We start from the raw sequence: 6,663 nt of genomic DNA, 5'->3' as shown, positions 1-6,663 counted from the left end.
TTTTCCTTCTGTGTTTCTGTCTCTCTTCTTCTGGCTTATAAAAACACCTTGGCTCGGATATTACATCAACCTCTGCCTTTTATTAAAAACCCCTGCTCCGGTTGTGCAGATTTCATGCTGTTACATGAAAGTAAAATTTTATGACCAGAAGCTGAAATTAGGAAGGAAACTTTTTTTTGTTGTCGTGGGTTGGATTTTGTTGGTAGTCATGAGGGTTTGTTTATTTTTGCTTTTTCTAAAGCACAGCCAACTCCTCCGGGTCTCAGCACTCTGGCCTTTTTGGGGGATGCTTGTTCCAAACAGGTGCTAACGTGGGGGAAGCTGAGCCCTGGACAGAGCAAGGGGATGGGTGATGTCCTCCCTCCACTGCTGTGGTTGCCTTCAAGCAAGCAGGGTTTTCATGGCTGTTTCAGAATACGATATATGCGTGCGAGAGCAAATGCATTTCATTGCATGGGACACAGGTCCTGGGTGTCCGGCCTGGAACAGTCTCGTGTTGTGAGCATCGTAACCAGTGCGAGCTATTCCCTCCTCTCAGACTCCTCTGTAAATCCAGATCTGATGGATGGTAGTTTGGTTTGAGCCCGTATTCAACACCAGTTGCTTGTTGACTGGGTAGTGCCGGCAGACTTTTTTTTTTTTGCCATCTCTCACTTTAAATGTAGCACTACTGTTTTTCCATTAATTCCTCCCTCCTTGCTAAAAAAAAACTATGGAAGGGTGAAAAAATGTTCTAAAAGGTCATTTGGTCCTTCCTTGTTGGGTGAGCTATAGTGAACCTGAGGAGTTACTACATCTGAAGATGTTAAAAGAAGAGTTGCATGGGATTAGATGAAAGTTATAGCTATGAATTCAGTATTGGTTTCTTGGGGGACCTCGGCAAGGCGGCTTTGCATCTCCAGGATCCATCCCCACAGCCCCTGTTGCTCCCCAGCCCTTGGGACGGATTCAAAGACCCCTGGGCTGGTGGGAACAGCCGTGTGGGGCCACCCCAGCCAGCCCAGCTGTGACTCGAGGCTGCGGACCTCTCCGGGCACAGCTTCTGCTGGAGCACCTTGGGGCTGGAGCACCTTGGGGCTGGAGCAGCCAGAGGGCATTTCGGGGGACTTCAGGGCACGGATCTCCTCTCCCCGCAGGTCCGGGAGCGGAGCTGGGCTCCTGCTGCATCCCCGCTCCAGAGACACTCGCCACGGTTGGGATGGGGGATGGAGGTCAAGCCCCATGGCCCCTCCGTTTCCTTCCAGCCCAAATGTCTGTGCAACCTACTCCTGCCCTTGGAAGATTTACGGAGCAGCAGTAAGTATTTCACCAGCTCTTTATTAATAATGCGGCAATAAAAAAGGTGCAGCCTTTCTTCCCAAGGACTCGCAGAGCCCTTAATAATCCAAGGAGGGATTTGGCTCCCCCCAATAGATAGTTTACTGGTGGGCATGCTTTACAGCCCCTTTGTTAGAGCAGGGCTGTTCCCCCATCATCAAAGTGCGAACTGAGGCTCTGTGATGGGCTAGTCCATAAATCTCTCCCCTCTAATCCTTTCCTTTCTACTATTTGCAAACTGGGGGAGGAGGGGGTGGACTGGACTAGGCAGGCCAAAGCTTTAACCCTTCGTGCTTTTGGGGATCTTCTTCTGAGCAGAAGACGTCGGTGTGTGGACGGAGGGCTGTTCCACAGCAGCCTTTTAGAAGCAAGTAGTTATATTCAGCAATTAAACCCCAAATGACAGCTTAAAGAGCTCCTTTGGAAGTTTAATAAGTCCACCACTGTATATAAGAAATAAATCTGGCTGCATTACAATCACTTCAAACTACTTAAGCAATAAATGCAGAACTCTGCTCTTATTCATCCATTACGTGGGTAATGTTGCTTCACTCCTCACTTGGTTTCCAGGGCTGGGATGCCAGAGGAGGACGCAGCTCAGCATTTGGAGCCAAATTAACACTGCAGAGATCACCGGTCTGTGGTAGGGATGTGGAGTGATCCAGTGCTTTGGTCTGGGGCCACCTTGAGTCTGAGGCCGAAACTAAACACTTGTAGGCTCTGTGGAGGTGAAACCATCTGCGTCAAATGCCAAAATCTGCTTTTGCTGTGTGGCTGGTGACGTGTCAGGCTCTTGAAAGAGGCGTTGCATCCTGGCTACCTGAAGGTTGATCCCAGATGCAGAGGTGATGGGGGAACTAGGTCAAGAACAAGAGGCAAGATGGTGATTTTGGTCTTCAGCTGTTTGTGCAAAGACCTTCGTCAAGGCCAGGTTTTGATAGACTGGACTGACGCTGTCATGTTGTGACACCAAACCATTTCTTGGTCATGAGTGGATTTTTATCTTCCCAGTGCCCGCTGGAGGTCGGGAACGGGTATGAGCTCCATCGGTGGTCACCTGAGGTTCTCACAGAGAATGTGGGAGCAGACCTCGTATGGCATTCAATCTGCTAAACCAGGCTTTCCAACCCCTCCTGGCCCCGTTACCTTAAACCTGCCCACTCTGGGATACCTCCATGCCAAAGAGAGACAGGAGCAAGCCCAGGGCAGGATCCGGCCGGAGAGGGGCTGCCTCCTTCCCCCCTCCGCCTGCACACATCTCCATTTTTTAGGCATTGCAACAGTTGAAAAATGAACTTTGTGTCCATTTTATCATAAAAGATCCGGGGCTTTTTAAGCCCAGCTTTATAAACAGTGATGAAAGGTCCTGCAACGGGCAGAGGTCTGCTTTAGAAATTGAACAAATTGTCGTTTTATGGTTCCCGTGTGTGGGGGGTGCTGTAAATCTCCGAGCATTTAACGCATCTGTTCTTTTCCAACCACGCTACCAGCGTCTCAAGGAGGAGAGGGAGAAATATCTGACATTTCCTGACATCGGCTGCTCTCATGGCCCCTGGGAGTTCCTCAGGAAAGTTTTTAAAGTAATATTTATGGATGATCATGGTGAATCAGGCCCTAAAAGGTACAGAGAAAGGACTGTTGTTCATTAACATTTGGAAACTGTGCACTGTGGATTTCCCTGTGGAGGGGCAAAAGAAATGGAGTGAAAGTGAAATAGCTTTCGAGTTAATCCAGATCTTTTTTAACATTATTGTTGTTGGTAAAAATCGGAACCTTATTTTGGATGAAGAAAAAAAAAATTAGAAGTACATTTTTGGGATGGTTTTCCTCAAAATGGTTTTCTTTCCAAAATTCCATAATGAGTTCCCTGGTAAAGATATTTATTCTTACTGATATTTGGATACGTGGTTGAGTTTTGGTCTTTGTTCACACACATCTCGATACTAAACCAACAATATATCCGCTCCAGCTAATAACCTAGGAATAACTTCAATTTGGTGGTTTTTCCTGAAGATAACTTTCTTATTGCTGCAAACCATTTAGTTTCAATTTGATAAAAATGTTCTTAAAGCTTTGCACTCACAATGGCTTTAACGTGATGTTCTCCAAGTTAAACTTCCCCATTTCAGTAAATAAAAGATCTTTCACCGAGGCTTGTAAAATCCCTCAGCAGTTACTCAGTATTAATTACTCAAGTTTTATGAATAGGAAAACTGAGCACAGGAGGAGGGATAGTTTGGTAGAGTGCAAGTAGAATAGCATCCTGGGGTTTCGACTTTCAGTGCATTTTCCTAAGGGCAACGCCAGTGCCCTTGTGAGTCCGTTAAAAGCCTCCTATAGACTTCATTGATAAGACAGACTCCCTAGAGGTGAGCCAGGGTTTGTCCTTCAACGTGTTTATGTAAAGTACCTTCGGAACAGATTTATTCAAATGAATGCATGGAGAAGATAAGGCCACACGTGTCCTTTGAGCTAGCTGTTTCTTTCAGTGTAATGTCTTGAGGCTTATCTGAGTGTGCCTGAGATTAGAATTAGCCAGAGAAAGAGAAAATTAGGGTATATTGGCAAAACAGCATACAGATTCCTCCATAATCCCCAGGGTTTGAATTTCTTAGGACTTTTGATGTGACCCTGCATGTCCTGCTCCCAGAAGGGACCACAAGACTCCTGCGGCTCCCAGCACCTCCCTGTGTAGGGATGGCATTTCCTTGGGGTTTTCTAGCCGTGGTGTTGTGCAGGCGGGCAGAGGACCCAAGCTAATGATGGATAGGGTGCATGGGGTACACAGTCCAGCGCTGCAATGACAGGGTCAACAGCAGCCACATCGTACTGATGTTGGTGAACCTACACCGGGCTAGGCTGCCATCCTGATGGTCCAGGTGCTAGGATCGGTGGACAAAGCCTCTGAAATTCAGCTTTGAGTCTCTTTCCATAAGCATGGGATGGTTTCAGAGTAACTGAGCCTCTGCGTGAAGCGGTTTTGATGTGCAGAGTCATGCGGATGCAGAGGTGTGCATACCCACACAGACTCCAGTAATGATTTCCAGGGAGCAGCAGCTGGTCCACTCCTCTTTTTAAGAGGTGATGTGCCTAACAGATGCAAAACACCGGGAACAACCAGGTAGTAAAAAGAAAGTGCTTCCTTCTTATCGTAAGACATCCCACCTTCGCAGTGCGTGCCGGAGCTGTGGTACCTCTGGTGTTCCTACGCGGGGGTGATCAGCAGCCAGAAGGACCTACTTGCACATGTTCATCTACAAGCAAAACCCTCCGGCGAGGAACTGCTCTCGACTCAGCTCCTCTGCTCGACTCTGTGCGTACTTGGCACAAGTCAGGAGGTGAAGAGCTCAGCCCGGGCAGAGCAAACCTCTCCTCCGAGCGCCTGTGATGTCGGGGCCCCAGAGAGGCGGCAGGCAAGAAGACGATGATTTTTTTGCCTGACGTGCTGAGCTACAGCTGCTCTACCCCGTCCTCTCGGGAGTGGGACGAGGAGGGGGGTGCAAAGCCACGATGACTTCACCAGCAGCGCAAGGGCAGGATGGCGTCCAGCTGATCCTTGCGAAACACCCTGCCAAGCGTGCTGGCCCGCGGGCACGCTTCCCGGCTCCGCGCGTGCCCTGCCATCGCACGGTCCTCACTTGAGTCACTTATAACCCAATACTGGATCGTTACCACAGGCATCGAAAAAGGGGGTTTTTTGCTTTTCAGTGACTTCATGAATCCAAGACACTGCCAATTATCTATTATTCATGGCATTTAAAATGTCAACACCTCCCTCCCAAATGAAAATGGAGTTAAAGGTCCTGTGCTTCCCTGTGCCCCTTGCTCTCCCCTCGTCCCACAGCGGGGCCGTGGAGATTGCCCTTTTAGGAAGCGGCCAAAGCAATCTTGCCTCCTCTGCTCAGCTAAATCGTATTTGCAATTTAGGACCATGGCCTTGTGATCCTGCACCCAGCACGTGCAGTGGGACCTGGGGCAGGGGGAGGACCTGGGGACAGGTCTGGTGGGGAGCCTGGCTTAGCTGTTCCTCAGATCTGTTGCTGCAGCTCATGAACTATTGGGGAACAGCCGTGTTTGGTCTGTGGTGGTCTGTTCCCGGTCTGTCCAGTCCAGAGGTATTCAACCCCAGAGTAGGTGCTCTAACTCTTTGCTCATGACTTCCATGTGTTTCCAACATCTCTGTTAAAAAGAAACCTCCATCTCTCCCCCTCGTTTCCTTTTCGCTGAGACTCTGCTTGGAACTTGCATAAATCTTGCCCAAAAATAACACTGGCCGCTCTCCCAGCTGTGGGCGTCGTGACTTCTGCACAGGGAAGGGAAGGCTGCGATCTGATTCGTTTCATGGCAGATTTCGGTCAGCTTTGGCACCCCTCCATCCTTGCTGGTACCAAATTTACAAGGTTCCTCTTTCCAGCTTTTCACTCTTCTCCTGGGCTTACCTCTGCCTCTCTGAGGCCTCATCTCTGGAAAGCCACGGTGTTTTCTTGGCACAGCTGCCTGCAAAACGTGGCACAGACAAACCAATAAAAGTAGCCAATAAACTCGGTGAGTTCTGCAAGTGGCCAAGGCAGCACTGCTTCCTTTGGGATGACATTAAAATGCAGCAGAGAGGATGAGACTCGGATCCTTTTCTGTTTGTTTCCCGGCCGATATATGATTTTTCCACTGGTGCGAGAAGAGTTCTGAGAAATTTTTTTACAAAGGAAAATAGTTATAGGGACAACTGCCACGGGTGCCGGCAGGCTCAGCCTGGGGTCCTTACTCTGTTAAGCAGCCTCTAGGTCAGTGGTGGCTAATCAAAACTGGAGTGAAAACCAAGGGCCTGATGCCCAGCTGGTGCAAATTTGTCAAACTCTAATGATTTTAATGAGCTTGACACCCACAGATCACCTGTGCTGATAGCTCCCTTGCATGCTTCTGGTGGGAGGCATTATAAGGAGAAGAAGGGCAAGTTGTTCCTCTTGGAAGTCCTTCCACCTTCTCTGGGCAGAGAGGAAGGACATTGAGGGAGCTGAGCCCTGGCTGATCCATGTGGGTTGGAGGACCTTTGAGACAAGGAACTGGCTTGGCTCTCTGGTAGTGTGGGTTATCTTCCTACCCAAGCAGGGTAAATCAGGAGGCAAATGTACTGAAATGGTGGGAATGACCCATCGGCCCATCATAACAGCCTGCGCCATGGGGAAACAGCAGCAGGAGAGGTCCTGGGAGGCTGGCAAGGGAGCCTTGACCCTGCTCTGAGGCTCCGGCCAGCCTGGAAATGCAATATATTGCTGGCTTGCAAGAGCCCCAGGAGTGACCCGCTTGTGCGGTGCTGGTGGGGCAGCCGTAGCCTTCTGGGATGAGGGA

This window comes from Harpia harpyja, chromosome 21, assembly GCF_026419915.1.
Source record: "Harpia harpyja isolate bHarHar1 chromosome 21, bHarHar1 primary haplotype, whole genome shotgun sequence".
NCBI lineage: Eukaryota > Metazoa > Chordata > Aves > Accipitriformes > Accipitridae > Harpia > Harpia harpyja.
The sequence above is the reverse complement of the archived record's forward strand: the minus strand, read 5'-3'. Positions refer to the sequence as shown.